This window comes from Pseudophryne corroboree, unplaced genomic scaffold (assembly GCF_028390025.1).
Source record: "Pseudophryne corroboree isolate aPseCor3 unplaced genomic scaffold, aPseCor3.hap2 scaffold_421, whole genome shotgun sequence".
In the NCBI taxonomy this organism is placed as follows: Eukaryota; Metazoa; Chordata; class Amphibia; order Anura; family Myobatrachidae; genus Pseudophryne; species Pseudophryne corroboree.
The window spans coordinates 483277-507192 of record NW_026970055.1 but is presented as its reverse complement, the minus strand read 5'-3'; the positions used below and the strand labels follow the sequence as shown (position 1 = coordinate 507192).

General features: G+C 43.7%; 9 non-coding genes and 2 pseudogenes across 9 annotated transcripts; all 11 read right to left on the bottom strand.

Annotated features, from left to right (window-relative positions):
* Window positions 1-5245: 5245 nt before the first annotated feature.
* On the bottom strand, window positions 5246-5409 carry LOC135025506 (U1 spliceosomal RNA). The gene has a single exon (XR_010222247.1). It is a non-coding gene; the product is annotated as a U1 spliceosomal RNA (small nuclear RNA).
* Window positions 5410-6052: 643 nt separating this feature from the next.
* On the bottom strand, window positions 6053-6215 carry LOC135025516 (U1 spliceosomal RNA). The gene has a single exon (XR_010222255.1). It is a non-coding gene; the product is annotated as a U1 spliceosomal RNA (small nuclear RNA).
* A 152-nt stretch (window positions 6216-6367) lies between these two features.
* Window positions 6368-6531, bottom strand: LOC135025505 (U1 spliceosomal RNA). The gene has a single exon (XR_010222246.1). It is a non-coding gene; the product is annotated as a U1 spliceosomal RNA (small nuclear RNA).
* A 692-nt stretch (window positions 6532-7223) lies between these two features.
* LOC135025519 (U1 spliceosomal RNA) lies at window positions 7224-7365 on the bottom strand (annotated as a pseudogene).
* Window positions 7366-7517: 152 nt separating this feature from the next.
* On the bottom strand, window positions 7518-7681 carry LOC135025511 (U1 spliceosomal RNA). Its single transcript, XR_010222251.1, has one exon. It is a non-coding gene; the product is annotated as a U1 spliceosomal RNA (small nuclear RNA).
* A 671-nt stretch (window positions 7682-8352) lies between these two features.
* LOC135025515 (U1 spliceosomal RNA) lies at window positions 8353-8509 on the bottom strand. Its single transcript, XR_010222254.1, has one exon. It is a non-coding gene; the product is annotated as a U1 spliceosomal RNA (small nuclear RNA).
* A 12587-nt stretch (window positions 8510-21096) lies between these two features.
* LOC135025510 (U1 spliceosomal RNA) lies at window positions 21097-21260 on the bottom strand. The gene has a single exon (XR_010222250.1). It is a non-coding gene; the product is annotated as a U1 spliceosomal RNA (small nuclear RNA).
* Window positions 21261-21931: 671 nt separating this feature from the next.
* Window positions 21932-22094, bottom strand: LOC135025513 (U1 spliceosomal RNA). The gene has a single exon (XR_010222253.1). It is a non-coding gene; the product is annotated as a U1 spliceosomal RNA (small nuclear RNA).
* A 152-nt stretch (window positions 22095-22246) lies between these two features.
* LOC135025508 (U1 spliceosomal RNA) lies at window positions 22247-22410 on the bottom strand. The gene has a single exon (XR_010222249.1). It is a non-coding gene; the product is annotated as a U1 spliceosomal RNA (small nuclear RNA).
* Window positions 22411-23065: 655 nt separating this feature from the next.
* On the bottom strand, window positions 23066-23219 carry LOC135025517 (U1 spliceosomal RNA; annotated as a pseudogene).
* Window positions 23220-23371: 152 nt separating this feature from the next.
* LOC135025504 (U1 spliceosomal RNA) lies at window positions 23372-23535 on the bottom strand. Its single transcript, XR_010222245.1, has one exon. It is a non-coding gene; the product is annotated as a U1 spliceosomal RNA (small nuclear RNA).
* Between the last annotated feature and the right edge of the window lie 381 nt (window positions 23536-23916).

The following is a 23916-nucleotide window of genomic DNA, read 5'->3' as shown; positions in this document are numbered from 1 at the left end:
AACCATCCTTACAAAGGTGTTAATCAGAGACTTGGCTTTGTGGACACTTTTCAGAGAACAAATTTGTTAGCATAAAAATAAAGCCAGAAAATGAAGAGCTGTTTAATCACTCAATTGGATTTTTCTGCCAGCATATTTTTTTCTCTGCAAACCACTGCTAAATTGTGCTTCCTAGCTGTTTTTATAAAATCAATGAATCAAATCTAACTCTGATTACATCAGAGAAGGCCAGGTACCCTACACCATAAGAGGGGGTTTGAAATTTTGACTTGCCTACTTAAAGATCACCAAAATCTGATAACAAGGTCAATTACATCCCTGGGTGGGATTGAACCATCAACCTTTTAGTTAATAGCCGTACACACTAACTGATTGCGCCACAGAGACACTTTGCGAAAGTGCATACTGACAAAGGCTAATAAGCATTCATCAAGAACGTTTCCTAGAAAAACTTTAAAAAGTCAATAATCTGGAGAGTTTTTGTAAGATGTTTCTTCCATCAACCAACGAAGAAACACATTGGTACTTTCCCATGATGAGTGAGTGCTTCAGGATCTCTTGCACTTACATGTGCAGCAGAGTACAGCAATGGAAGCATGCTGGGCTCATAACCCAGAGGTAGGCAGATTGAAACTATCCTCTGCTGTATGCTTTTTTTTTTTATTAAAGTAATCCAAAACTGGGATTGATATTTTGGCTCTTTTATTTTTACTTAAAGTACAATAACTTTTACCATTTTAATTTGTTTTAATAGTATATTGACAGTATTGTTTTCTTTCAAAAATCAACTTAAATTTCTTTACCCTATTATTAAAATGGTAATTGACAAAAACAAACTACATTGTCACCAGAAGAGCAATACAAAATGTACAAGTGATATATTAAAATCATCTTTCCAGCTTGAATTTCAATGATGCATTGGGGCAACGATTTTGTGAGAAACATCTTCACCCTTAAATAAAGATTTTCTTAATTCCTTACCTGTGTGCTAATTAGATATCACCTTGTTTTCACATTAAACAGACTTCCACATGAGAAAGCAGCAAGGATGCAGTGGCGTTAATGTTTCCTGGTGTCAACTTGTATTATTTCAGTAGACATTGAAATGAGGATGCATCTTGCTGCCTTTCCAATGAAGCAAGTTTAATTTAGTAAAAGGTGAAAAACCATCCCTACAAAGGTGTTAATCAGAGACTTGGCTTTGTGGACACTTTTCAGAGAACAAATTTGTTAGCATAAAAATAAAGCCAGAAAATGAAGAGCTGTTTAATCACTCAATTGGATTTTTTTTGCCAGCATATTTCTTTTTCTCTGCAACCCACTGCTAAATTGTGCTTCCTAGCTGTTTTTTATAAAATCACTGAATCAAATCTAACTCTGATTACATCAGAGAAGGCCAGGTACCCTACACAATAAGAGGGGGTTTGAAATTTTGACTTGTCTACTTAAATATCACCAAAACCTGATCACAAGGTCAATTACGTTCCTGGGTGGGTTTGAACCACCAACCTTTTGGTTAATAGCCTTACACACTAACCAATTGCACCACAGAGACACTTTGCAAAAAGTACATACTGACAAAGGCTAATAAGCATTCATCAAGAACGTTTCCTAGAAAAACTTTAAAAAGTCAATAATCTGGAGAGTTTTTGTAAGATGTTTCTTCCATCAACCAATGAAGAAACACATTGGTACTTTCCCATGATGAGTGAGTGCTTCAGGATCTCTTGCACTTACATGTGCAGCAGAGTACTGCAATGGAAGCATGCTGGGCCCATAACCCAGAGATAGGCAGATTGAAACTATCCTTTGCTATATGCATTTTTTTTGTTAATTAAAGTAATCCAAAACTGGGATTGATATTTTTGCTCTTTTATTTTTACTTAAAGTACAATAACTTTTACCATTTTAATTTGTTTTAATAGTATATTGACAGTATTGTTTTCTTTCAAAAATCCACTTTATTTTCTTTACCCTATTATTAAAATGGTAATTGACAAAAACAAACTACATTGTCACCAGAAGAGCAATACAAAATGTACAAGTGATATATTAAAATCATCTTTCCAGCTTGAATTTCAATGATGCATTGGGGCAACGATTTTGTGAGAAACATCTTCACCCTTAAATAAAGATTTTCTTAATTCCTTACCTGTGTGCTAATTAGATATCACCTTGTTTTCACATTAAACAGACTTCCACATGAGAAAGCAGCAAGGGTGCAGTGGCGTTAATGTTTCCTGGTGTCAACTTGTATTATTTCAGTAGACATTGAAATGAGGATGCATCTTGCTGCCTTTCCAATGAAGCAAGTTTAATTTAGTAATAGGTGAAAAACCATCCCTACAAAGGTGTTAATCAGAGACTTGGCTTTGTGGACACTTTTCAGAGAACAAATTTGTTAGCATAAAAATAAAGCCAGAAAATGAAGAGCTGTTTAATCACTCAATTGGATTTTTTTGCCAGCATATTTCTTTTTCTCTGCAACCCACTGCTAAATTGTGCTTCCTAGCTGTTTTTTATAAAATCACTGAATCAAATCTAACTCTGATTACATCAGAGAAGGCCAGGTACCCTACACAATAAGAGGGGGTTTGAAATTTTGACTTGTCTACTTAAAGATCACCAAAATCTGATCACAAGGTCAATTACGTCCCTGGGTGTGATTGAACCACCAACCTTTTGGTTAGTAGCTGTACACACTAACTGATTGCGCCACAGAGACACTTTGCAGAAGTAAATACTGACAAAGGCTAATAAGCATTCATCTAAAACGTTTCCTAGAAAAACTTTAAAAAGTCAATAATCTGGAGAGTTTTTGTAAGATGTTTCTTCCATCAACCAACGAATAAACACATTGGTACTTTCCCATGATGAGTGAGTGCTTCAGGATCTCTTGCACTTACATGTGCAGCAGAGTACTGCAATGGAAGCATGCTGGGCCCATAACCCAGAGGTAGGCAGATTGAAACTATCCTTTGCTATATGCATTTTTTTTTGTTAATTAAAGTAATCCAAAACTGGGATTGATATTTTTGCTCTTTTATTTTTACTTAAAGTACAATAACTTTTACCATTTTAATTTGTTTTAATAGTATATTGACAGTATTGTTTTCTTTCAAAAATCCACTTAATTTTCTTTACCCTATTATTAAAATGGTAATTGACAAAAACAAACTACATTGTCACCAGAAGAGCAATACAAAATGTACAAGTGATATATTAAAATCATCTTTCCAGCTTGAATTTCAATGATGCATTGGGGCAACGATTTTGTGAGAAACATCTTCACCCTTAAATAAAGATTTTCTTAATTCCTTACCTGTGTGCTAATTAGATATCACCTTGTTTTCACATTAAACAGACTTCCACATGAGAAAGCAGCAAGGATGCAGTGGCGTTAATGTTTCCTGGTGTCAACCTGTATTATTTCAGTAGACATTGAAATGAGGATGCATCTTGCTACCTTTCCAATGAAGCAAGTTTAATTTAGTAATAGGTGAAAAACCATCCCTACAAAGGTGTTAATCAGAGACTTGGCTTTGTGGACACTTTTCAGAGAACAAATTTGTTAGCATAAAAATAAAGCCAGAAAATGAAGAGCTGTTTAATCACTCAATTGGATTTTTTTGCCAGCATATTTCTTTTTCTCTGCAACCCACTGCTAAATTGTGCTTCCTAGCTGTTTTTATAAAATCACTGAATCAAATCTAACTCTGATTACATCAGAGAAGGCCAGGTACCCTACACCATAACAGGGGGTTTGAAATTTTGACTTGTCTACTTAAAGATCACCAAAATCTGATCACAAAGTCAATTACGTCCCTGGGTGTGATTGAACCACCAACCTTTTGGTTAGGAGCCGTACACACTAACTGATTGCGCCACAGAGACACTTTGCAGAAGTAAATACTGACAAAGGCTAATAAGCATTCATCTAAAACGTTTCCTAGAAAAACTTTAAAAAGTCAATAATCTGGAGAGTTTTTGTAAGATGTTTCTTCCATCAACCAACGAAGAAACACATTGGTACTTTCCCATGATGAGTGAGTGCTTCAGGATCTCTTGCACTTACATGTGCAGCAGAGTACAGCAATGGAAGCATGCTGGGCCCATAACCCAGAGGTAGGCAGATTGAAACTATCCTCTGCTATATGCATTTTTTTTTTTGTTAATTAAAGTAATCCAAAACTGGGATTGATATTTTGCCTCTTTTATTTTTACTTAAAGTACAATTTCTTTTACCATTTTAATTTGTTTTAATAGTATATTGACAGTATTGTTTTCTTTCAAAAATCCACTTAATTTTCTTTACCCTATTATTAAAATGGTAATTGACAAAAACAAACTACATTGTCACCAGAAGAGCAATACAAAATGTACAAGTGATATATTAAAATCATCTTTCCAGCTTGAATTTCAATGATGCATTGGGGCAACGATTTTGTGAGAAACATCTTCACCCTTAAATAAAGATTTTCTTAATTCCTTACTTGTGTGCTAATTAGATATCACCTTGTTTTCACATTAAACAGACTTCCACATGAGAAAGCAGCAAGGATGCAGTGGCGTTAATGTTTCCTGGTGTCAACTTGTATTATTTCAGTAGACATTGAAATGAGGATGCATCTTGCTGCCTTTACAATGAAGCAAGTTTAATTTAGTAATATGTGAAAAACCATCCCTACAAAGGTGTTAATCAGAGACTTGGCTTTGTGGACACTTTTCAGAGAACAAATTTGTTAGCATAAAAATAAAGCCAGAAATGAAGAGCTGTTTAATCACTCAATTGGATTTTTTTGCCAGCATATTTCTTTTTCTCTGCAACCCACTGCTAAATTGTGCTTCCTAGCTGTTTTTATAAAATCACTGAATCAAATCTAACTCTGATTACATCAGAGAAGGCTAGGTACCCTACACAATAAGAGGGGGTTTGAAATTTTGACTTGTCTACTTAAATATCACCAAAATCTGATCACAAGGTCAATTACGTCCCTGGGTAGGATTTAACCACCAACCTTTTGGTTAATAGCCGTACACACTAACCAATTGCGCCACAGAGACACTTTGCAAAAAGTACATACTGACAAAGGCTAATAAGCATTCATCTAGAACGTTTCCTAGAAAAACTTTAAAAAGTCAAGTGAAGGAGATCCAACTGAGGCAGCACAAGGGAACTCTCGAAAGAGGAACAAGGCAAGAGGAAGATCTGAGACAAAGAAATCTGACTTTTACCAGAGCTGACCAGAGGAAAGCACAAACACAGTCCCCCTCTACCACAAATAATGCAGTCGAGTTTCCCACATTTGGGGAAATCACAGGGGTCAGCATACCCAGAATGCAATGAATGAACCTCACCCTGGGAGAACAATCTTCATGACCATGGTATCTCCTATGCAAAATAAGTATGATTTGGGATAGGGCTGGGGAGGGCCGCTGCTCAGGCACATCTCTGTCAAGTAAAGGAGATTCAACTGAGGCAGCACAAGGGAACTCTCATCTGGGGACAACAACTGCAGGGAGAACACATATTTTCAGATGAACATGGGAGGGCAGAAGGCTGCCTAATACTGAAGCACCCCCAAACAACAAACCAAATGCAACAACTAGTGCAAGCATTCCTGGGGGAAGGCCTGCAGCAGATGGATTTGCATATGATGTCATCCAAGCAGTGGGTCAAAGTTGGCTTCAACCCTCGTCTGCATATGAAAAGAAAAAAGGGATGTGCAGGGCATGGCGTCCTTTTGTGGCGCTTGGATGAACCCTCCTTCGGTGTGGGGCTCATGTTGGCTATGCCCCAGCCCCTGAAGCATTCAAGATGATTTCTTGCAGCAGCTGGGCACTGAAACAGCTCCAGAGTTGCTCTGTAAAGCATGTAAAAGGGTGTGGGCCCTGCAGCACTACCTGTAGTATGCATTGTGCGTTGGAAGGCACAAAGTAAGCAGACGGGAGAGGTCAGGATAGTGCGCAAGGGCATAGAAGGGAGCGGCTCAAGAAAAGAGAAGTGGAAACAGACAGCAAACTAGGCTGGAGAAAGACCTGAGACAAAGAGATCTGAATTATATGAGAGCCGACCAGAGGAAACACAAATTATGCAGTCAAGTGTCCCACATTTGGGGAAATCGCAGGAGCAGCACACCCAGAGTGCAATGGGTGAGCCTTGCCCTGGGAGAAGCACCTTCCTGATCATAGTATCTCACCTGGCAGGTAAATAGGAGTTGGGCTAGAGCTGGGGAGGGTCGCTGCTCGTGCACCCCCCTGTCAAGTGAAGGAGATCCAACTGAGGCAGCACAAGGGAACTCTCGAAAGAAGAACAAGGCTAGAGGAAGATCTGAGACAAAGAAATCTGACTTTTACCAGAGCTGACCAGAGGAAAGCACAAACACAGTCCCCCACTACCACAAATAATGCAGTCGAGTTTCCCACATTTGGGGAAATCACAGGGGTCAGCATACCCAGAATGCAATGAATGAACCTCACCCTGGGAGAACAATCTTCATGACCATGGTATCTCCTATGCAAAATAAGTATGATTTGGGATAGGGCTGGGGAGGGCCGCTGCTCAGGCACATCTCTGTCAAGTAAAGGAGATTCAACTGAGGCAGCACAAGGGAACTCTCATCTGGGGACAACAACTGCAGGGAGAACACATATTTTCAGATGAACATGGGAGGGCAGAAGGCTGCCTAATACTGAAGCACCCCCAAACAACAAACCAAATGCAACAACTAGTGCAAGCATTCCTGGGGGAAGGCCTGCAGCAGATTGATTTGCATATGGTAATGCCATCCAAGCAGTGGGTCAAAGTTGGCTTCAACCCTCGTCTGCATATGAAAAGAGAAAAGGGGCGTGCAGGGCATGGCGGCCTTTTGCGGCGCTTGGATGACCCCTAGTTCGCATTAAACACCTCCACCCTCCTTCGGTGTGGGGCTCATGTTGGCTATGCCCCAGCCCCTGAAGCATTCAAGCTGATTTCTTGCAGCAGCTGGGCACTGTAACAGCTCCAGAGCTGCTCTGTAAGGCAAGTAAAAGGGTGTGGGCCCTGCAGCACTACCTGTAGTTCGCATTGTGCATTGGAAGGCACAAAGTAAGCAGATGGGAGAAGTCAGGATAGTGCGCAAGGGCATAGAAGGGAGCGGCTCAAGAAAAGAGAAGTGGAAACAGACAGCAAACTAGGCTGAAGAGAGACCTGAGACAAAGAGATCTGAATTATATGAGAGCCGACCAGGGGAAACACAAATTATGCAGTCAAGTTTCCCACATTTGGGGAAATCAAAGGGGCAGCACACCCAGAGTGCAATGGGTGAGGCTTGCCCTGGGAGAAGCACCTACATGATCATCGTATCTCACCTGGCAGGTAAGTAGGAGTTGGGCTAGAGCTGGGGAGGGTCGCTGCTCGGGCACCCCCCTGTCAAGTGAAGGAGATCCAACTGAGGCAGCACAAGGGAACTCTCGAAAGAAGAACAAGGCTAGAGGAAGATCTGAGACAAAGAAATCTGACTTTTACCAGAGCTGACCAGAGGAAAGCACAAACACAGTCCCCCACTACCACAAATAATGCAGTCGAGTTTCCCACATTTGGGGAAATCACAGGGGTCATCATACCCAGAATGCAATGAATGAACCTCACCCTGGGAGAACAATCTTCATGACCATGATATCTCCTATGCAAAATAAGTATGATTTGGGATAGGGCTGGGGAGGGCCGCTGCTCAGGCACATCTCTGTCAAGTAAAGGAGATTCAACTGAGGCAGCACAAGGGAACTCTCATCTGGGGACAACAACTGCAGGGAGAACACATATTTTCAGATGAACATGGGAGGGCAGAAGGCTGCCTAATACTGAAGCACCCCCAAACAACAAACCAAATGCAACAACTAGTACAAGCATTCCTGGGGGAAGGCCTGCAGCAGATGGATTTGCATATGGTGATGTCATCCAAGCAGTGGGTCAAAGTTGGCTTCAACCCTCGTCTGCATATGAAAAGAGAAAAGGGGCGTGCAGGGCATGGCGGCCTTTTGCGGCGCTTGGATGACCCCTAGTTCGCATTAAACACCTCCACCCTACTTCGGTGTGGGGCTCATGTTGGCTATGCCCCAGCCCCTGAAGCATTCAAGCTGATTACTTGCAGCAGCTGGGCACTGTAATAGCTCCAGAGCTGCTCTGTAAGGCAAGTAAAAGGGTGTGGGCCCTGCAGCACTACCTGTAGTTCGCATTGTGCGTTGGAAGGCACAAAGTAAGCAGATGGGAGAAGTCAAGATAGTGCGCAAGGGCATAGAAGGGAGCGGCTCAAGAAAAGAGAAGTTGAAACAGACAGCAAACTAGGCTGGAGAGAGACCTGAGACAAAGAGATCTGACGAGAGCTGACCAGGGGAAACACAAATTATGCAGTCAAGTTTCCCACATTTGGGGAAATCACAGGGGCAGCACACCCAGAGTGCAATGGGTGAGCCTTGCCCTGGGAGAAGCACCTACATGATCATAGTATCTCACCTGGCAGGTAAGTAGGAGTTGGGCTAGAGCTGCGAAGGGTCTGTCAAAGTCAGAAAAATATCTCTATGCACACTACCATATTTGCACCTCACCCAGGTCCGTGCTGCGCATGCGTACGCTCTCCCGTACGTGCGCATACTCACAGTCGCGGGCACCCGCAGGCGCATGGTATGCGTATTTACGGTAGAGTTTATGTGGTTGTAGCGTGCGACTCAATCGTAACATATTTTCACTAATAATGTATTTTGTAGATCATGGTCCCTTTGATAGATTCTGAAAGTTTGGTTAATATAGAATGTTTATGAACAGAGGAATCCCTCTTTGTTTGATACGAAGGGTCAGACAGGAGTAATACAGTGGTGTTTAGTATCCATCGGAAGAATATTTAATTAGAAATATTCCGGTGTTGGTTTGAAGCAGATCAATCGCTCGTGCGAATAGTTATGGACATAAGAAGTTTATGAACATTTACTTTATTTGCACTTTATTACCCATGCGGCGGGAAACCCAGTTTCCCTCCCACCTGAGCAGTTGGAAATAGTCACAGCCCACCTGTATGAATCAACCTATGACCTTTTGTTATAATGCGAAGCCGAATTCCTGTGTCCAATGAACAATGAGATTGTAGGGACCATTGAATTGTATTGTGTGTGGGGCATAAATAGGCAGGCCGACCGTATCCAGTTCTCTCTCTCTTCAACGGTTCTCATTGCTGATAATCGGGAGCTGGATATCGAGGCGCATGCGATCGTTCCCCTAGTGCGTAAGTTTTCTCCGTAATCATATTGTCTTACTGTGAGCCATCTCTCTCTCTCTCTATCTCTCTCTCTCTACTCTTTCTCTCGTATTTTCCTTTAATTGTATTGTATTGTATTTCCTGTGTAGTTTATCTGGTTAGTTGGTTTATGTTATATTGTAGTGTATGCTTTGTACTGTGATTCTTTTTGCAAGTATAATAGTCATAATACATATAATAGGTTTCGGACCCTAAGCCCAGGTATCTGTGTATTCTTTATAGTGTTAAGTATTCTCTGAGCGCCGGTGACGCTCAAGCAGCTTTGTAGTTAATCAGGTTACACCAGGTTGCACTTACACTCTGTCTCTACACTAAGGTATACTGTGTATCTCATCGTTAAAGGTATAGAGATAAAGGTTTAAACGTTGTAAGCGTCTGCACCGCTGGTGATCTCCTCGTGGTCCCGAGCGTACGCTACGCTATAGCGAATCATTACGTTAGTCGGCAGCCAATAGCGTGCCTGCCTGTGATCACTGGGCCGTAAGCGAACGTGACGCTTGAGCGTCTCGACTACGGTTGAGCGATCGCTACACAACTTGCGTACCCTTACGGTACTTCTTACGTAGATAGCGTATAGTGTTCTTAGACCTCTTAAAGTGTTTTATATACGATAAATATTCAGCTTTATCAATTGGCGGCTCGCCCGTCCTTCACATATCTGCACTAGGTAGATCAGCAGACATTATCCCTCAGCAAAGGGCGGGAGGTTGTATCCCTCGTAGTGCTGACAGGATAAGCGTCTGCTTCACTTAGGTAAAGAGTGCTGAAGGAATCCGGGAACCGGAGGTAAGAACAAAACGCTAGTGTCTTTTAAAACTGTTTATTTTTCTGTCTTGCGTACACACGCACGCACACATATATATATCTGCATTTCTTTTTCTTTTTCATTTTCGTATATCACTCTCCTGTCTGCCAGTTTTTATAGTTGATAGAAGTGCTAAAAAGAGAGTTGCCGTTATTTCATAGTTTAAGAGTAAAGGTAATATAGTTAAAAGATAGACAAACACACAGTTTCGCCTGGGAGATAAGGCGAAGTCAGTGTGTTTGTGTGGTAGATGATCAAGGATCATCTACATTGATAAAAGTATAAATTGTGTTACGGTGGATCTTTGCTTTGCGTATACGTGTCTCTAACAAAGACTTGCGTACGCAATCCAAAGGCCGACGCACGCAGCGTACGTTACGCAACGGAGCGTCCGGTTACGCCCACGTAGCTCAAGTCACGATAAGTTGATTTTTAACGCAAAGCGATAAATAACGCGAGGCGAGAAATAACGCAAGTCTATTTTTGGGTGTCCGAAATTTAGTTAACAGATCCTGCTCCTAATTGGTAACACACCTGATCTGAAGAAAAATTTCTGCGCAGAAATAGAAATAGAAACAAAAGTGTACATGTGATGAGTGAGTGTTTTTACAATTTTTAAAGGTTGAACCACAAGAAAAGTCGAGTACTCGTGAGGTACATGCGTGTAAGTGACGTGCACGGTGGCTAGGGAGGCATCTCTGGTTAAATATACAATTTTGAGCATTAGAGTATAGCAGACCAGGAGGTCATACTGTAACAAGACCAGGAGGTCATAACAGACCAGGAGGTCCAGGTACAGCTGACAAGGAAGTCTGCTATACAGTTCACAGGCACAACACCGAAAAGGGTTGGTGCAACACCCATATAGGCCATATAAGCTCTGGCTGAAGGAATTCGCAGTCGTAAGTTTCGATTCCATTGGTCTTTCCGTACATAAGCTTAGTTGTTTGTGTACTGAACGACTGGACCGCACGTAAGTGTGTGCAGTAGTTAGTAATCTGACCTAATACCATTAGAGTAAAGGGGTCACAAACGCTATCTGTACACTCTAACGTGATTTGTGTAATTTTTTTATTTTAAGGGAAGTTCGCTGCTCACTCAGGAACTATCCAGCAACCAATAGTTACTGGAAAGAGTAAGTGTTCTTCGGATAACCCTCGCAGGTTCCAGTAAATAGAGGTTCAGGTCGCAGGGGCCCTAGGTTGAGTACGCCAGCACCATATCGGTGTGATCAGGTCGTATTGGTCGGCGTGGGCGAGTGAGTGGGGTACTCGGTAAACCGCCACCGTCAGCCTATTGTTGGCATTTGGTTTTGCGTAAAGGGTTGGCTAAATAAAGCAACACTTTCGAACTATGGGGGCCACTTGTTCAGGTAGGGGGCGATCAACCTCGGTTCGGGTTGATTCAGTGGTCCGGCCAATTGGGTCGGCCAGGTATATAATGTGTGAGAAATATGGAAGTCACACAGAAACTTTATGTGATGAATGGGAGAGAATGACTGTACATGACGGGGAGAAATTCCCAAGAGTAGGGAGCTTCAGCTCAGAAGTGTTACAAAATTTAAGGAGGAGGATATGTCTCATAAAATCAACAAAGAGACGAATCCAGCATTATGATTATTTACAGTTGTGGCAACAGGAAGGTGAGATACAGAGAGGTTTGGCTCAGGCGGCGGGATCTGGCTCTAACAGAAAACTGATTGCCACGGCCCCGCCGCCACCATACATATCAGGAGAGAAGTTGATTGCGGAGAAAGACGCACTAAGGTGTAACACAAAATCACTTAGTAACTGTGTAAATGTTAATGATAATGTTAACCCATTAACCCATGCAAGTATTAACCCGTGCAAGTTGTACCCTGTTTTGAACTTTCCTCAGGAGTGTGATCAAGAGGACGAATCGGCAACGATTTCAGCGCTCTCTCTAGCAGCCACCATAGCAGAGACCACAGTAGGCACAGCTCCACCCACGAGATTAGTAAAGGCCCCTAGCGGAGGGATAGGTGAGGTCGTATCAACTGGTAAGTACGGCACCATGCATTATGCTGAAACTATTTCACCACAGCCTGTAGAATCTACACAGAATGAGGTTGTTAGAATTACACCTGTTAGAGTAATAGCAGTGCCAAATGGGAAAACAGACGCATCAGGAGCCACTCCCATTAGGAACATTGCCATGTACACTCCATTTTCCCGAATGGAATTAAGGACCATAGTGTCTGAATTTCCTGACCCTAGAAAAGACTTAGTTGCCAGTCAAAAATACATCAGAGACTTAGGTAACACTGTAGAGCCCAACAATAAAGACTGGCAGATATTGCTGAGAGCATGTTTACCCTCAAATGTCGACGCAACTCAATTTTTAGCTGATTGCGGACTAGGTCATGATGTACCTCTTACAGATGTGTACAACCAAGATAATGTGAAAAGAATAAACTTGCAGTTAAAAGAGTATTTCCCAGCAGTAGCTAAATGGAATAAGATATTCTCCATTAAACAGAAGGAGTCAGAGACAGCTGCAGAGTATTTTCACAGAGCATTATTAGAAATGCCAAATACACAGGCATAGAGGACATTAAAACAGACACAAACCATCGGGAAGTAGCAGTATCGGTACTGATGGATGGTTTAAAAGAGTCATTGAAGACTAGGGTACAGACCACGCAACCATGTTGGCGAGGTCTGTCTGTGGCTACTTTGAGAGAGGCTGCTATTGATCACGACAGAAACATCACCAGACACAGGGAACAACAAGGTGACAAATTAATGTCAGTAAGTATACAGGCTCTGACCACAAGGCAGCCTTTGTTTGTATCACCAAATCCTGTGGGTAAGTCAAGTATGGTTACTTGTTATTCTTGTCACAAACAGGGACACATGGCACGAGATTGTAGAGTAAAGAATCCACGAAACTCATACCAAACCCCTAGACAACGACACGACACACGACATTGGGAGCAAGGTCCGCAGAAACGGAGTTATGAGCCACATACAGGGGAAACAAAAAGATATCCCCCAAACAGAGACTGGCATGCCTCTGGTAGTTCCCAACTATCTCCCTCACAAGTAGTTGCTGCCAGCGGGATTCAGGGAGGTCACCATACCCAATAGGGGTGTGGCCATACCTGTAATCTGCAGCCAGTAAAATTAATTGCCAATCTTGGAAGTGAACCCGAGATCGCAATTAATGTAGCTGGTAAAACTTTAAACTTTCTTGTAGACACAGGTCAGTGATAAATTCGACAGTGGGCATGAGAACCACTGGTAGGACAATTCCAGCCATGGGAGTAACAGGAGTAGTCCAGCACTACCCTGTTAGCAAACCAGCCGAGATTACAATAGGGCCTTTGCATACCAAGCATTCCTTTTTGCTGGCTGCATCGGCACCAACCAATCTCCTGGGAAGAGACTTACTGTGTAAAATGGGGTGCGTCATTTATTGTACTCCTGAAGGTGTATTCTTGGACATACCTGAGAAACACGCTCAGGAAGTGCGAGACATGTTAGACTCCCCATCAAAATTAATGTCACATACCATTATGACAAATAGGAATCCATCCCAAATAGAAGAGATGACATCTCAGATACCAGAGTCACTTTGGACAAAAGACGGACAAGACACTGGATTAATGGCAAACGTAGCTCCAGTAGTTGTACAAGTAAAAGATGGTAGGATAGCTCCAAAAATCCCACAGTACCCTCTGAAGCCAGAGGTGGAGTTAGGAGTTTACCCAGTAATAGAGCGCTTGCTACAACAGGGCATTCTGGTAAGAACGTCCAGCACTGCTAATAGTCCCATCTTCCCTGTGAAAAAGAGTGGGGGGAGGGGTTACAGACTAGTGCAGGATCTAAGGGGGATTAACAAAATAGTTGAGAGTCAGTTCCCCGTAGTGCCAAATCCAGCTGTCATCCTAATGCAAATCCCTCCCACTGCCAAATTTTTCACTGTTATTGACCTCTGCTCCGCTTTCTTTTCGGTACCTCTGCACCCTGACAGCCAATATTTGTTTGCATTCACATACAGAGGAGTCCAATACACGTGGACTCGATTACCCCAAGGTTTCATAGATAGTCCAAGTATATTTTCTCAGTCTTTGCATGATTGTTTACAGTCTTTGCAACCAGACAGTGGATCAGTATTGATACAGTATGTGGACGATTTATTACTGTGTTCAGATTCACTGGAAGCATCTCTGAAGGATACGAAACAGCTCCTGTTTCATCTTTCAGACACCGGACACAAGGTGTCCAAAGACAAGTTACAATTATGCCAAACTAAGGTAAAATATTTGGGACACTGTCTAACACAAGGACTGAGACACCTGACCGCTGATAGAATCCAAGCAATTAGAGACATGACTCTGCCACAAACCCAGCAACAGATCAGAACGTTTTTAGGAATGTGTGGGTATTGCCGTAATTGGATCCCAGGGTTTTCCATTTTGGCGTTACCTTTGCAGGAAATGGTCTCCTCAAACAAACCTGATAGGATTTCGCATACAGACGAGTCCGAAACAGCATTTGAGAGACTCAAACAGTGCCTAACGCAGGCACCAGCACTAGGTATGCCAGACTATGGGAAACCCTTTGAACTATACGGAACAGAAAGTGCTGGTTGCGCGGCAGGTGTACTAACCCAAAAACACGGTGATGCCAGTAGGCCAGTTGCATACTACAGCGCTCAGCTAGACACGGTAGCGCGATCCCTCCCCATATGCTTGCGAAGCGTTGCTGCAATAGCATTGCTAGTGACAAAAAGCGAAGACGTCGTGCTAGGCCACAACCTCACAATCCATACGCCACATGCAGTATCAGCCTTATTGAATTCTGCCCAAACCAGACACGTCTCATCAGCGAGATTTACAAGATGGGAATTGGCACTAATGGCCCCCGTAAACATCACCATAAGGAGATGCAGTGCATTAAATCCTGCAACGTATCTCCCAGGTGTGCCTGGTCAGGCACAAAGGGTGGAAGGTGAGAGTGATGGGGAAGGAGGATTTAATACAAAGGAAGATACACATGATTGTATGGAATATTTGACCCAAAATTTTACCGCAAGGCCTGATATCAGTGACAACCCACTGGAAGATGCAGAACTCACGTTCTACACGGACGGTAGTTGTCATAGACAGTCAGACTCGGGAGACTTGTGTACTGGATACGCAGTCGTAGATGACCAAGACACCATAGAAGCGGAACCGCTAGGCCCACCTCACTCAGCCCAGGTTGCTGAACTGGTCGCCCTAACCAGAGCATGTGAATTGGCTAAGGGTAAGTCAGCCAATATCTGCACCGATTCTAGATACGCATTCGGGGTAGTCCATGATTTCGGAGCCCTATGGCGCCTCAGAAATTTCATGACGGCCGCTGGTACACCGGTAGCGCATGCAGCTCACATAAAAAGGCTTCTAACAGCGATACAGGAACCCGACAGAGTGGCTGTTATCAAATGTAAAGCACACACATATAGCCAAGACCCGGTATCACTTGGTAACAGCCGAGCAGACGAAGCTGCTAAGTTAGCAGCTGCTACCCCCATACAGACAGACACCACACAATTAATGGTATTTAATACCATTAACACACAGAAGTTGTGTGAAATGCAAAATTTGTGTTCCACACAGGAAAGGGCAGTCTGGAAGGCAAAGGGATGTGGCCAGGAGTCCTCAGGACTCTGGACGGATGGACATGGTAAACCAGTGGCCCCCAGAGCATATCTTCCATGTCTGGCTGAAGCAGCTCACGGGCTGACTCATCTAGGCAAGGAAGGAATGTGCAAATTGGTAAGAGCATACTGGTGCGCCCCAGGATTCTCCTCTCATGCGAGTAAAAGAGCAATGTCATGCCTTACCTGTTTGAGAAAGAATATTGGAAAGGCAATACCTACAGAACCATCCCATATCCCACCTGCCGGCGGCCCTTTCCAGGTAATACAAATTGACTTTATACAATTACCCCCTTGTCGGAATTTGAAATATGTACTTGTTTGTATAGATGTTTTCTCAAATTGGGTCGAAGCATTTCCAGCGACAACAAATACCGCTATGTTTACTGCTAAGAAAATTGTGCAGGAATTTGTATGTAGATATGGTATCCCTAGAATAATCGAAAGTGATAGGGGTACCCATTTTACAGGTGATGTCTTTCAAGGAATGTGTAAGTTGATGGGAATTGATAGCAAGCTGCACACTCCGTACCGTCCACAGGCGAGTGCGAAGGTCGAAAGAGTGAACAGCACTATTAAAAATAAATTGAGTAAAGTGATGGCAGAGACAGGATTGACATGGCCAGAAGCTTTACCCATTGTATTGTACAGTATCAGAACCACTCCCAGGTCCCCTCTTAATCTGTCTCCCTTTGAAATCTTGTTTGGTCGACAACCGCATGCCATGATTAACCCTCAGGATGATTTGAAATGTAACAATGAAGTAACTGTAAAGTACTTGATTAACATGAGTAAACAGTTGAGGAATCAAAATGATAATCTGAAGTTAGTGATTCCTGATTTACCAGATAGTAATTGTCATGACATTGAACCTGGGGATTATGTAATGATACGGAATTTTCTACGCTCAGGTTGCCTTATTGACAGATGGGAAGGACCATACCAGGTCTTATTGACTAGCACTACGGCATTGAAGGTTGCTGAGAGAGAGACTTGGGTCCATTCATCCCACTGCAAGAAGGTTGCTGATCCAGAGAAGTCCCGTGATAAGAAACAGACGGTAGAGGTTGTATCACTGGAGTGTCTGTTCCAGGAGGACTGAGGCGGCACCTGAGCCTTGAAGACCGAGAGCTGTTGTCGACTCCCCACTCCCTTTTATTATTTTCCTCCACTTCCCATCCCCTCTCCCTCAAATTTCTTTTTCCTCCTTCTCATTCTTCTCCATTTCCTCCTATAAGATGGACTTGCCCCAAGAGACTGTGATCCGGATTTTCCTGTTGACCATGATGTTGACCAGAGCAGTCTGTTCCGGCGAGAGTACCATGGAGGTCGATAGAGGTTCTGGAATGGGTTCTGATGATAAAGATGGAGGCGTAGTTTTCCAGGATCAACCTAACCAACAAGCAAAGGCGAGTATCAGAAAACGATCCGATAGCATTGACCATAGAAGAAATTGTGACGGATTGTTAGCTGAAGAAAACTGTATCTGTAGGCTCTGTAACAATGTCATTGAAGATGGGTGCATTAAGAAATGCCAATCCAGTTTTAATATCCATATGGACCGGCATCCATTGAGTGACTATCACTCCTTAGTGGGTAATGTGTTAAACAAAACAGATTGTTGGGTATGCTCTCAAGTACCTCAAGGTCATAGCAAATCAGGGCTAGTACCATTTCCTTTAACGATAGGGGAGGTACTTGAGTTAAATGGTGGGAGACCGGTGGACAGGAGGTTTAATATCTCCAGCCCTCCTAGTTTGAAGCTCCACCAATACCATGTGGATAGGTCCCTATTATGTTTCAACATCTCCAATCCCAGAAAGCCGGGAAATTGGGAAGTGTCATGGAGTAACCACACCATGACCTTTTCGCATAGAGCAGATAGAATGCCTACAGATACAGAGCTTGTACGCCACATAGCCAGTAGAGGAAAATCTTTCCGGTATAGGTACACCTTAGGAAATAGGATTACGAGAGTTGGAGAAGTATCACCAGGATACTGTGCACATATCGTACAACCTGATACGTGTATTAAGCAGATGGAAGAATTAGGGTTAGGAGATTTCACCTGGAAGGTGTGTAATATGGTTATGTCCTTCTCCGTCCCATATGTTCTCCCCGATGATGCATATTTCATATGCGGGAGAAAGGCGTACAAGTGGCTTGCCCCAAACTCTGAAGGATTGTGTTATATTGGAAAAGTATTGCCTGAAGTAATGACTGTAACACATGACAAAATGAAGGACATACATCGTGGTGCCCAAGCTCCTTATACTCACACCCACTACGAGCACGTTGTTAAAAGACACCTGATAGAGAAGACAGAGCATCCGGCCTCTGATCTGATAAGTGAATCCACCGGGATTCAATTCTTAATCGCGTTAGATTTCACCCGCACCGCTAGAGGAGTGCTAAATTATAAATACATATTGGCGCTCGCAAATTTGTTAGACAATATCACTGAAATGTATGATGACACATTTAGATATACGGGAAGGGAACTTCAAGCTTATAAAACAGAACTGGTGCAGCATAGAATGGTTCTTAATTACCTCACAGCAGTGACAGGCGGATATTGTGTTACATTGGCAACACAGTACGGCGTGAAGTGTTGCACGTATATCACGAATAGCACCGAGGATCCGGTCGAGGTCATAGACCAAAAGATGGACGATATTCTCCAATTGAAGTGGGAATTTCGCCGAAAACACAATCTCACTCTTGCTGCTGTAGGTAATGAGCTGACTGGTTGGGTGTCATGGTTGAACCCGCGAAATTGGTTCTCCGGTTTGGGAGACTGGGCTCAAGGAGTCATAATGGATGTTGGGAAGTTTCTCCTATGTATCTTAGGTGTTATCATAACCATTGGCTTGATATTTAGATGCGGTCAGGCTTTAATGAGGTGCAATCGTCGTACTAAGGTAATGAGTTTGAGGAGTGAGGAAACTGTAATTAACCTGGATTTGATTTATGACCCAATGATAGAAACAATGATGTGATGAAAATGCGATTTCTACGGTCCGTTTCTTTCACCTGTTTTTCTGGTTTTTCTCCAAGATAAAAAGACCCACTTGGACGAGGAAGTTGACGAGACGCTATACAGACAACGGATAGACCAAAGAAGAAGTTTTGACCACTTGAGATATGGACATTTGATGAACTTTGCCAGGGATCCCCAGTTTCCCTAGAATTCTTAAACTTACGCTAGCCCAACATTTTTTGTAAATCTAATGGCATTGACAAAGCTTTTTGCTCACCCCTAATGGCCAACACAGCGCAAAGAAGACGACTTTCAACTGATACCGAACAAAACTTCAACCGACAGATATACATTAACCTGACATAGAATACCACCGCATTTACCGTAATTATGTCTTTTCTTCATTTCTACAACCCTCAGGTAATGACACACATAGTATAGGGAATACAGGCACAGATATCAGCAATCACATATTCCCCCATTCATGTATCATCAACTAAAATGTGCTCCCCATTTTGTTCAAAATCCGAAAAGAGCTCGGTAAAGTTTGACAGCCCATCCACAGACCCGTACCACGGGATAAGAAGGAATTCAAATGTATACTTCGCAATACCTCGAAGCTTGATTTACAACACGTACGGCACGATGATACATGACCCCCCAAACACGGATTCATACACACATGCTTCTGCTATCTCACTAGGTCATACCCTCTTCACACCTACTCCTCTCTCCTCCCTTACCCAACCATGGAAATGAATTAACCCCTAACATATATTTTTCTCCTTTTGAAATGTTTTCAGGAAGTGGCAGTTATTATTGACTGCCAAAGGGTGGACTGTCAAAGTCAGAAAAATATCTCTATGCACACTACCATATTTGCACCTCACCCAGGTCCGTGCTGCGCATGCGTACGCTCTCCCGTACGTGCGCATACTCACAGTCGCGGGCACCCGCAGGCGCATGGTATGCGTATTTACGGTAGAGTTTATGTGGTTGTAGCGTGCGACTCAATCGTAACATATTTTCACTAATAATGTATTTTGTAGATCATGGTCCCTTTGATAGATTCTGAAAGTTTGGTTAATATAGAATGTTTATGAACAGAGGAATCCCTCTTTGTTTGATACGAAGGGTCAGACAGGAGTAATACAGTGGTGTTTAGTATCCATCGGAAGAATATTTAATTAGAAATATTCCGGTGTTGGTTTGAAGCAGATCAATCGCTCGTGCGAATAGTTATGGACATAAGAAGTTTATGAACATTTACTTTATTTGCACTTTATTACCCATGCGGCGGGATACCCAGTTTCCCTCCCACCTGAGCAGTTGGAAATAGTCACAGCCCACCTGTATGAATCAACCTATGACCTTTTGTTATAATGCGAAGCCGAATTCCTGTGTCCAATGAACAATGAGATTGTAGGGACCATTGAATTGTATTGTGTGTGGGGCATAAATAGGCAGGCCGACCGTATCCAGTTCTCTCTCTCTTCAACGGTTCTCATTGCTGATAATCGGGAGCTGGATATCGAGGCGCATGCGATCGTTCCCCTTGTGCGTAAGTTTTCTCCGTAATCATATTGTCTTACTGTGAGCCATCTCTCTCTCTCTCTATCTCTCTCTCTCTTCTCTTTCTCTCGTATTTTCCTTTAATTGTATTGTATTGTATTTCCTGTGTAGTTTATCTGGTTAGTTGGTTTATGTTATATTGTAGTGTATGCTTTGTACTGTGATTCTTTTTGCAAGTATAATAGTCATAATACATATAATAGGTTTCGGACCCTAAGCCCAGGTATCTGTGTATTCTTTATAGTGTTAAGTATTCTCTGAGCGCCGGTGACGCTCAAGCAGCTTTGTAGTTAATCAGGTTACACCAGGTTGCACTTACACTCTGTCTCTACACTAAGGTATACTGTGTATCTCATCGTTAAAGGTATAGAGATAAAGGTTTAAACGTTGTAAGCGTCTGCACCGCTGGTGATCTCCTCGTGGTCCCGAGCGTACGCTACGCTATAGCGAATCATTACGTTAGTCGGCAGCCAATAGCGTGCCTGCCTGTGATCACTGGGCCGTAAGCGAACGTGACGCTTGAGCGTCTCGACTACGGTTGAGCGATCGCTACACAACTTGCGTACCCTTACGGTACTTCTTACGTAGATAGCGTATAGTGTTCTTAGACCTCTTAAAGTGTTTTATATACGATAAATATTTAGCTTTATCAGGTCGCTGCTCGGGTACCCCCCTGTCAAGTGAAGGAGATCCAACTGAGGCAGCACAAGGGAACTCTCGAAAGAGGAACAAGGCTAGAGGAAGATCTGAGACAAAGAAATCTGATTTTTACCAGAGTTGACCAGAAGAAAGCACAAACACAGTTCCCCACTACCACAAATAATGCAGTTGAGTTTCCCACATTTGGGGAAATCACAGGGGTCAGCATACCCAGAATGCAATGAATGAACCTCACCCTGGGAGAACAATCTTCATGACCATGGTATCTCCTATGCAAAATAAGTATGATTTGGGATAGGGCTGGGGAGGGCCGCTGCTCAGGCACATCTCTGTCAAGTAAAGGAGATTCAACTGAGGCAGCACAAGGGAACTCTCATCTGGGGACAACAACTGCAGGGAGAACACATATTTTCAGATGAACATGGGAGGGCAGAAGGCTGCCTAATACTGAAGCACCCCCAAACAACAAACCAAATGCAATAACTAGTGCAAGCATTCCTGGGGGAAGGCCTGCAGCAGATGGATTTGCATATGGTGATGTCATCCAAGCAGTGGGTCAAAGTTGGCTTCAACCCTCGTCTGCATATGAAAAGAAAAAAGGGATGTGCAGGGCATGGCGGCCTTTTGCGGCGCTTGCATGACCCCTAATTCGCATTAAACACCTCCACCCTCCTTAGGTGTGGGGCTCATGTTGGCTATGCCCCAGCACCTGAAGCATTCAAGCTGATTTCTTGCAGCAGCTGGGCACTGTAACAGCTCCAGAGCTGCTCTGTAAGGCAAGTAAAAGGGTGTGGGCCCTGCTGCACTACCTGTAGTTCGCATTGTGCGTTGGAAGGCACAAAGTAAGCAGACGGGAGAAGTCAGGATAGTGCGCAAGGGCATAGAAGGGAGCGGCTCAAGAAAAGAGAAGTGGAAACAGACAGCAAACTAGGCTGGAGAGAGACCTGAGACAAAGAGATCTGAATTATACGAGAGCCGACCAGAGGAAACACAAATTATGCAGTCAAGTGTCCCACATTTGGGGAAATCGCAGGAGCAGCACACCCAGAGTGCAATGGGTGAGCTTTGCCCTGGGAGAAGCACCTTCCTGATCATAGTATCTCACCTGGCAGGTAAGTAGGAGTTGGGCTAGAGCTGGGGAGGGTCGCTGCTCGGGCACCCCCCTGTCAAGTGAAGGAGATCCAACTGAGGCAGCACAAGGGAACTCTCGAAAGAAGAACAAGGCTAGAGGAAGATCTGAGACAAAGAAATCTGACTTTTACCAGAGTTGACCAGAAGAAAGCACAAACACAGTCCCCCACTACCACAAATAATGCAGTCGAGTTTCCCACATTTGGGGAAATCACAGGGGTCAGCATACCCAGAATGCAATGAATGAACCTCACCCTGGGAGAACAATCTTCATGACCATGGTATCTCCTATGCAAAATAAGTATGATTTGGGATAGGGCTGGGGAGGGCCGCTGCTCAGGCACATCTCTGTCAAGTAAAGGAGATTCAACTGAGGCAGCACAAGGGAACTCTCATCTGGGGACAACAACTGCAGGGAGAACACATATTTTCAGATGAACATGGGAGGGCAGAAGGCTGCCTAATACTGAAGCACCCCCAAACAACAAACCAAATGCAACAACTAGTGCAAGCATTCCTGGGGGAAGGCCTGCAGCAGATGGATTTGCATATGGTGATGTCATCCAAGCAGTGGGTCAAAGTTGGCTTCAACCCTCGTCTGCATATGAAAAGAAAAAAGGGATGTGCAGGGCATGGCGTCCTTTTGTGGCGCTTGGATGAACCCTCCTTCGGTGTGGGGCTCATGTTGGCTATGCCCCAGCCCCTGAAGCATTCAAGATGATTTCTTGCAGCAGCTGGGCACTGTAACAGCTCCAGAGTTGCTCTGTAAAGCATGTAAAAGGGTGTGGGCCCTGCAGCACTACCTGTAGTATGCATTGTGCGTTGGAAGGCACAAAGTAAGCAGACAGGAGAGGTCAGGATAGTGCGCAAGGGCATAGAAGGGAGCGGCTCAAGAAAAGAGAAGTGGAAACAGACAGCAAACTAGGCTGGAGAAAGACCTGAGACAAAGAGATCTAAATTATATGAGAGCCGACCAGAGGAAACACAAATTATGCAGTCAAGTGTCCCACATTTGGGGAAATCGCAGGAGCAGCACACCCAGAGTGCAATGGGTGAGCCTTGCCCTGGGAGAAGCACCTTCCTGATCATAGTATCTCACCTGGCAGGTAAATAGGAGTTGGGCTAGAGCTGGGGAGGGTCGCTGCTCGTGCACCCCCCTGTCAAGTGAAGGAGATCCAACTGAGGCAGCACAAGGGAACTCTCGAAAGAAGAACAAGGCTAGAGGAAGATCTGAGACAAAGAAATCTGACTTTTACCAGAGCTGACCAGAGGAAAGCACAAACACAGTCCCCCACTACCACAAATAATGCAGTCGAGTTTCCCACATTTGGGGAAATCACAGGGGTCAGCATACCCAGAATGCAATGAATGAACCTCACCCTGGGAGAACAATCTTCATGACCATGGTATCTCCTATGCAAAATAAGTATGATTTGGGATAGGGCTGGGGAGGGCCGCTGCTCAGGCACATCTCTGTCAAGTAAAGGAGATTCAACTGAGGCAGCACAAGGGAACTCTCATCTGGGGACAACAACTGCAGGGAGAACACATATTTTCAGATGAACATGGGAGGGCAGAAGGCTGCCTAATACTGAAGCACCCCCAAACAACAAACCAAATGCAACAACTAGTGCAAGCATTCCTGGGGGAAGGCCTGCAGCAGATTGATTTGCATATGGTAATGCCATCCAAGCAGTGGGTCAAAGTTGGCTTCAACCCTCGTCTGCATATGAAAAGAGAAAAGGGGCGTGCAGGGCATGGCGGCCTTTTGCGGCGCTTGGATGACCCCTAGTTCGCATTAAACACCTCCA